The sequence below is a fragment of the Lipotes vexillifer genome, unplaced genomic scaffold, assembly GCF_000442215.2.
Source record: "Lipotes vexillifer unplaced genomic scaffold, Lipotes_vexillifer_v1.1 scaffold247, whole genome shotgun sequence".
Lineage (NCBI taxonomy): Eukaryota > Metazoa > Chordata > Mammalia > Artiodactyla > Lipotidae > Lipotes > Lipotes vexillifer.
In genome coordinates this window covers 824,794-833,038 of record NW_006794161.1, presented here as the reverse complement: position 1 = coordinate 833,038, position 8,245 = coordinate 824,794, and positions in this window count along the sequence as shown.

The window sequence follows — 8,245 nt, the reverse complement described above, 5'->3', positions numbered from 1 at the left end:
GTGGCTCAGTCTTTTCTACAAGTTTTACAATAGAAGATGCCATTTACTGTTTAAGACCAGTTATTTGGAGAGCTCATTATTTTATCTCATCCTCCCTTAAGTGTCACTGAAATGGAAATTATTGCAGTGAGACTGACTAGTGATGACAACTCTGGTCAAAACTGACCTTTACTCTCTTGATTCATGACATCTCAGCAAAGCTTTGTCATCATTAATGGCAATGTATTCAGACAGATTCTCTAAAATAGGTCCCCAAGACTTTACTTTATTGAATTATAATTGATTTCTCATATCTTGGTTTCACGCAGAGAGAAAGAGAATGAAAAGAAGAAGAGAGAAGAAAAAGTTAAAAAAAAATCTTTATAGCTTTCTTTTAATGACTTCCTTAAGTTTAGATTAGAAGTACTTATTTTTGAAATATTTAGTTTGAAAATTAATTCACATAACAAATATTAAGTCTCTGTTATGTCTTAACAACAAAGCACACAGCTAAAAAGATTATATTGTCAATTTGTAGGGTGACCAACTGTCCCATTTTGCCCAAGACTATCTTGCTTTTATTTTTTATTATTATTTTTTATTATTATTATTATTTTTTGCGGTACGCAGGCCTCTCACTGTTGTGGCCTCTCCCATTGCGGAGCACAGACTCCGGACGCGCAGGCTCAGCAGCCATGGCCCACGGGCCCAGCCGCTCTGTGGCATGTGGGATCTTCCCGGACCGGGGCACAAACCTGTGTCGCCTGCATCGGCAGGCGGACTCTCAACCACTGCGCCACCAGGGAAGCCCTATCTTGCTTTTAAAACGGAAAGACCCACATCATGGGAAACTCCTTAATCCAAGGCAAACTCAAAGTATGACTATTTGTACACGTACCTCTAACAGTCATAACATAAGTGCAAGAAAAAGCACTTCAAATAATCTGCTTTATACCATTATATACTTTTCAGGTATCCAGAACTGGTAGATCATTGGCTAACTTGGCTTAAAGACTTGTTTTGCTTGGTGTATTGTTTATTGCAACATAACAGGTTGCCCCGACACATCTTAAAACAACATACTTATTATCTCAGTTTCTATGGGTCATGGATCTGTGCATAGTTTAGGGGTTTGGGACTGACAGCTTCATTCCTCCCTTGCAGTTGGTTGGAGGCCGCCATCCTCAGTTCCTTGCCAGTGGGCCTCTCCAACATGCCAATTTGCTTTATCAGAGTCAGCAAAAGAATAAGTCTGCTAGCAAGACAAAAGTCATAATCTTATGTAACAAACACAAAAGTGGTTTGCTGTATTTTATTTATTAAAGACATGTCAATAGGTTAAATCCATATTCAAGGGGAGAAAGTTACATAAGAACATAAATAGCAGGAGGTGGAGACCAAAGGAGGACATTTTAAAGTCTGTCTGCCTTACTTGGCTGTCACAGTACTTAAGATAAATTAGTTTTATACATATATGTGTGTGTGTGTGTGTGTGTGTGTGTGTGTGTGTGTGTGTGTATAACTATGCATCATTATATAGGATAACATTCTCTGTCCCTAACACACCACCCCTTCTAGTCATCATCCTCCCTCCCAAAGTTAATGATTTTTCTGAATTCAGGCACTACTGACTACTTTCATCTCTTTTTGATCTTCATATGGGTGAAAACATACAGTAAGTACTCTTTTGTTTCTAGCTTGACTTAACATCTTTTCTTTGAGATTCATATACATTACATATATATCATCAGCTTATTTTTCCCATTGTTATACAGTATTTCCTGTATTAATATCTCATGATTTATTGATGTATTTCACTGTCTCAATTAAGGAATAGATGTTATAAAGAATAATCTTACATTATTAACCTTTTATACCTCAATTTCCTTTTCTAAACCTTTACCCCATTTCAGTTTTTCTTCTCTTCCAGTCTTTCATGTTCTCATGGTGCCCTAGCCTTGACTCATATAAACTTATTGCCTAGTCTTCCTGCTTTAATGTTACCATTTTTTGGTAAGATATATACTCTCTAAAATTAAAAAGGAACTTTTAGAATAATATCATCATTTTAATGGAAGACACTTCCTAGCTGAGAGGATAATTCAGGGGGAGGGGGATATCTATTCAAACACACCTGACGGAACACATTCATTCCATCTAACATAAAGATATGTTAGACTTTCAAGATTCTTATCCTATATTAGTTACTATTGAGAAATAATTTCTTTCACAGAATACCAAATATGATTGGAGGTGATAATGTGATATCAAATCTTTTATCATATGCTTATCTAAAGTAAGGTGTCCATTCTCTGAGTATATTGAGCTGGTGTTGAAATAAAAGAGCAGAGATGCACAAATTTACTCTTGGAAAGGAGATGTTGTGCTTAGAGAGTGTAGAAGGAGAAAAACAAATTAGCTACAAATTCAAGAGTTAGTTATTTGAAGCATTTAAAAAATTTTAAGCCCTTTATGCAATTCCTCAAAGCTTATTAGTATGTTAAAAGTATTACAGGAACTTCAAATTTATTCCTCTGGAGAAAACGAACATGTTTCCTAAATTCTCCCATTTAGTATTTGTAATTCTGAGTAAGCCTATTTGCACCAAATTCTGCATTTCACATTCATGTTTGGGGAGTGGTGTCTACTTTAATCTTAAAACTCATGTACATGTGTGCTAATTTTCAGAAAAACAAACGGAATATTCAGTTATGGGTGTGATAACTTCCATGTTTGCAGATTTGGAATTTTCCACCTGTTGAAATCCTTGCTTTACTTTCAGTTTTGGGTAGTAATCATATCTTCCGAATAATCTCAGTCAGCATGATGTATTGAGGAGGAGAGAGGGGCACTCCCCTAAAGTTATGCGCCACGAGGAAATTTCAACACTTTCATCATCTAGCTTATTTCAAATAAACAAAAAATGGAAGTGGTTCATGCATAATAAATCCCTGCTGTGCTATGCTGTGTTTTCATGACTAATTTCTTCACTAACCACAGCTTTGCAGCCCACAACTTTAAAACACCAGGCATCCTTTATAAAAACATGGGCTTACTGTTAGGGTTGTGCTTTTTCCTATCCACAAACTCCCTAGTGACTTGTTAACTGTCCAAACATAAATGTCTTCAAAAGACTTACGGAAAATGCAGTTGTAAGATATTTTTAGAACCATAAAGGAGACTTCCTGTTATGGAGTCAAAAATTAAAATAATAGTAAAGAGTAAGTTGTTACTCTAAGAATTGATTTGATACTTTAAATTTTTCCTCACAGAATAACAGTTCTGGTAGAAACATTGAGGAATTATGTAGTCATTTCCTCATGATTGAACAGAATGACAAACCATCTCAGCTGAGATTTCTAAGTGACTTACCTGAGGCTAACGGGAATTTGAAGTGCTTGAACTTTATAAAGTATGCTTTATGACTTCTTAAAAAACATAGTCTCCAGTCCAAAACACTTGTCTAACATTTTCTACTTGCTTCATTTTCTGTTAGCTCCACTAGATATTGTTACTATCTCTTGAATATTTTTTTTGATCTTATAGGAAAAAAATCTCTTTTTTTCAAGTGAAATCTACTTATATAGATAACAGTGAGGTTCAGGTCAAAACCAGGAATCTTCCCTGTCAAGCTTCTCATTCCCAAGAACAGAACCAAGATTGTTCTCAAGTTGCAAATAAATATCTTAAAATTTGTAATTTGTTTTTCTACTTCAGCATTCTCCATGATTAAAGCACAACATCTTTTCATTCTCAAGGGCTGAGGATCTCCTTAGGAGTCTGCTGATTGTGCAGGTGGGCAGCAGAATTGAGCTAGGGTACTGACCGAATAAGTAATGAATACAGATTTTTTTTTTTTTTTTGCGGTATGCGGGGCTCTCACTGTTGTGGCCTCTCCCGTTGCGGAGCACGGGCTCCGGACGCGCAGGCTCAGTGGCCATGGCTCACGGGCCCAGCCGCTCCGCGGCATGTGGGATCTTCCCGGACCTGGGATCTTCCCAGACCGGGGCACGAACCTGCGTCCCCTGAATCGGCAGGCGGACTCTCAACCACTGCGCCACCAGGGAAACCCATGAATACAGATTTTTTTAAGTGTCCATTAAGGGAGAAAAAACAAGCAAATGGCATGAATTCTTGCAGTTCCTTGTCCCTTCTCTTCAGCATTCATAGATAATACATAAAAGCACTTTTTCAAGCTTCAATATTCTTGGGGTTTGCTTCGCTCATACTTCTCTCTGGGAGAATTACACACTATCCACCTTCAGGAACTTACTTCTGTGAGCATGCTATTTTGTGTTATTCTTCCCTTCCTTACTCATTGCTAATTGGAGCAGAGCTGGACAGTAGGAATCCAATCCTTTTGCTTAATGGAAACAATCTGTTTCTTCCTGCGGTAGTTAGGATTAAGGGCATGGGGATGATAATGCTATGACTGATTGTGCTGGAGCTAAGAGGAAGATCACATACTAATGATCTCATTCATAATTATTTTTTCCCACTGTGTTCCTATTGTTTGCACTCCTCTAGTTCAGCACTTATGGACATTTTGAACTTGCAGTTTGCATTTTATTTTGGTGTTTCTTTCTGCCTCCTTGCAATGTAAAAGAAGATTTGAGGCTAGGTGCCATGGCTTACTGATTTCTTATCCTATTCTTTGTCTAGGATAGTGGCTAATAAATAAAGTACGAATTAAACAATTTTGCTGCTTTTTAAAAATTATATTTCTGTCCTCTTTTATTCAGTTTTTTTTTTGTTCACCCTAAGATGTACTACAATGATCTTGTAACTTAATTCTGTTACATTTATTTATGATCCTTTTTCCAGATAATGAAGACCAATTTAAATTTTGAACATGTGTTCTGCCAACCATTGCTTCTATCTCTGAAACTCAATTGTGTATGATGTCTAATCTATCAATGATGAAAGCATGAAACAACCTTTGTGAAATATTATTTATGCCTTCAGGTTGGGGCATTGGTTCACTGGTATTTACTTTTTGGTATGTTCCCACAACTTTGTACACTGACCTAATAGTTTTATAGTTTAGATGGTGTTTATTAGTTTAGGACTAATATGCAATGTTGAGATAAGATGAAAATTCCTCTAAAGATATTTTATATGACAAAAATATAAATATACATATTTAGAAAAATAAGTTACTTACAAATTTTTTGTAGAGGTCTCCTTTAAGATTATTTCCACAAAATACTTAATGGCAGATAGTTTTGTATGAAAATACAGTGGGAAAATAAGCTATTAGATGTGTAAATATATATGTTATTTCATAAATTAATTTTTTTCTAATTATTTAAAAAGGGTAATGTGTTCCAAGAATACTTTTTCATTATCTACTACTGGGCAAGTACTATTCTATGACATGGGGATAGAGCAGTTAAAAAGTAGACAAAAATCCCTGCCCTCACAGAATTTTACATCCTAGAAAGAGAAGGAAATAAAATAAATACTTAAGTATAGTACTAATGACTCAGGAGAAAATTTAAAGCAGAGATTAGGGGACTGTGGTGCCGCAATTTCAAACAAGGAGTGGGGCAAGGGTCGTCTCACAGGGAAGCAAGTATCTGCAGAAGGAGAGGCAAGGTACTATGTAATCATCTGGGGAAGAGCTTTCTAAGATTAGGTAAAGGCAAGTCAAAAGCCCTGAAGTCCTAAGCCTGGGGATTTTAAAGTAGGGAAATGAGGCCAGAGCAGTTGGAGTTGAGTAGGTTAACAGGAAGAGCACACAGGAGACTGAGGGGTGATGGTGGCTTGGAAGAGGTTATTAGCAGTGGAGGTGGTGAGGTGGGTATGGTCTTATTATGGATGTACATTTGACCCTTGAACAACAAGTGTTTGAACTGCGCAGGTCCACTTATACTAGGATTTCTTTCACTAAATATATACTTTACTACTCCAGGATCTATGGTTGTTTGAATCCAGGGATGCAGAAGTGGGGGTAGAGGGCCAATTGTAAAGTTATATCCAGATTTTCAACAGTGCATAAGGCAGTGCCCCTAACCCCAGAGTTGTTCACTTTGAAGTTACACCTGACAGGATTTGCTGACAATTAAATGGAAGTTATGAGAAAAAAAGAATTCAGGGTGACCAGGATTTTGGTAGAGAACCTGGATTATTTATCTGTGTAAATCATGAGTAAAATACAATTGAGGTCTAGCTTTACATATTTTTCTTGTCACATTGAATTTCTGGAAAGTCTGACTGAAGGTGTCAGAAAAAATTATTGAGATGAAATAACTCATTTGGCAGTATATGATTTTTCCCTTTATTACTCATGTATTTTAATATTTGAGTTGTTTAGCTTATCTTTTCTTTCCTGCTTTGTAATTTTGTTAGTTCTACATTTCCTTTTCAGGTTCTCAATTTAAAATTTTCATTGTTCTATACTCTCCTTCTTGATTGACTCACCATTTATATGAATGAAATAAGGCAGAGTCTTCAAAATATTCCAGTTAAGGCTAAACCAGTATGACCACTATGGTGTGCCTGGGGATCCAAATTGAAACACATTTATTGATAAACATTTTTAACTAACATTGTACTCATTTTTCAATATTTAATTCTTATTTGCATCCATGTTTTGTAGTAGATAAAACTTTCCCTAATTTAAAGATAGAAAATTGAGTCAATATTAATTAATGCACCCAGAGCTATGCAGGTATTAAATTGTGAAATAGTGTGGAAACGGGTGGTAGAGAAATCTTTCAAGTCTGTATTATTTTTTTTTCTTTTTTTTTTTTTTTTTTTTTTGCGGTATGCAGGCCTCTCACTGTTGTGGCCTCTCCCGTTGCGGAGCCCAGGCTCCGGATGCGCAGGCTCAGCGGCCATGGCTCACGGGCCCAGCCGCTCCGCGGCATGTGGGATCTTCCCAGACCGGGGCACGACCCCGTGTCCCCTGCATCGGCAGGCGGACTCTCAACCACTGCGCCACCAGGGAAGCCCTCAAGTCTGTATTATTAATACACAAACCCAAAGTGCCCTGTTAACTACTTAGTCAGTCACAGTCTGTCTTCCAGAGTGGAAAACAAGAGCACATAACTTTAATTGATATATCATTTTAGTTTGTTGATAAGATGAATAGCTACAAGTTCAACATAATTAAATTTTAGACATAAATAGTGTTCCTACATAACTTTTACCAATTGATATATAAATTATGCAATTTCTTGGCAGTCTTCCATTTCTCAGTTATGACTTGCAACTTCATTTAGTGAAAACAGTGCTAGACTTATAATCAGGGGACCTGGTCTCAATCCCAGTTCTACAATTTGCTGGTTTTGTGATTTTGAACAAATGTTATGTATTCTTTGTGTCTCATTTCCTCATTAGTAAAATGGAAAAAATAAAAATTTACTTGTTTCACAGTTTGTCATGGGGATCAAATAGGATAGATTATGTGAAAACCCTTGGAAAGTTAAAAAGCTCTACTATTTATCTGTAGAATTAAAATTTGCCATTGAATTTTCCTGGGGACTTAAAAAATTCTGTGGAGCTATATTAGCCCCTGATATTTCCAGCTTCTAGCACAATTGCACCATGCAACTTCTACCTGATTTCCTCCTGCAGGTATAGCTGCTCTTTGTTAGTCACTTTACTTTATAAGGTTAAAGTCTTAGAAAAACTTTTTTGCCTTAAGGAGATTTCGCCCCAAATTCCCTCTCAGAAAAAGAATTTCCAGTCAGGAATTGACTCCCAAGCTGATTTAATTTCCTTCAGGATTTACCTGCCTGCAAATTCTGCTACCTCTGAGCTTGGCAAAGAGGGATCTAAGGGCATAGTTTTCTGTTCCCTTTCACATCAACATCCATTGAAAGAATTATCTACACTCCTTGTCTCCAACTTCCCTCCTACCATTGTCTCCTAAGTCTAGTCTAACTACACTTTCACCCCCTAACACTTACCCAGGCTGACCTTGATGAAGAGACTGATGATTTCTATGTCGATAAATCCAGTGCTCAATTATCTGTCCTCATCATATTTGACCTATAAGCATAATTTGATAAAGTGCTTGAAAATCTTTATTCACTTGGCTTTTTTTGGTACACAGCCCTAAACTGTTTTTCTCTAGCCCCCTCTCCTCAGATCTCTCCTTTTCTGCTCTTCCTCTTAATCCCAAATATTGATATGACACAGGATTGAGTCCTTGAAACTCAACTCTTTTCTATCATCATTCACTCAGTAACTCATCTCACTTAGTCTTATGGCTTTCAATATTATCTATAGGCTTATAAATCTCAAATATTTCCTGCTG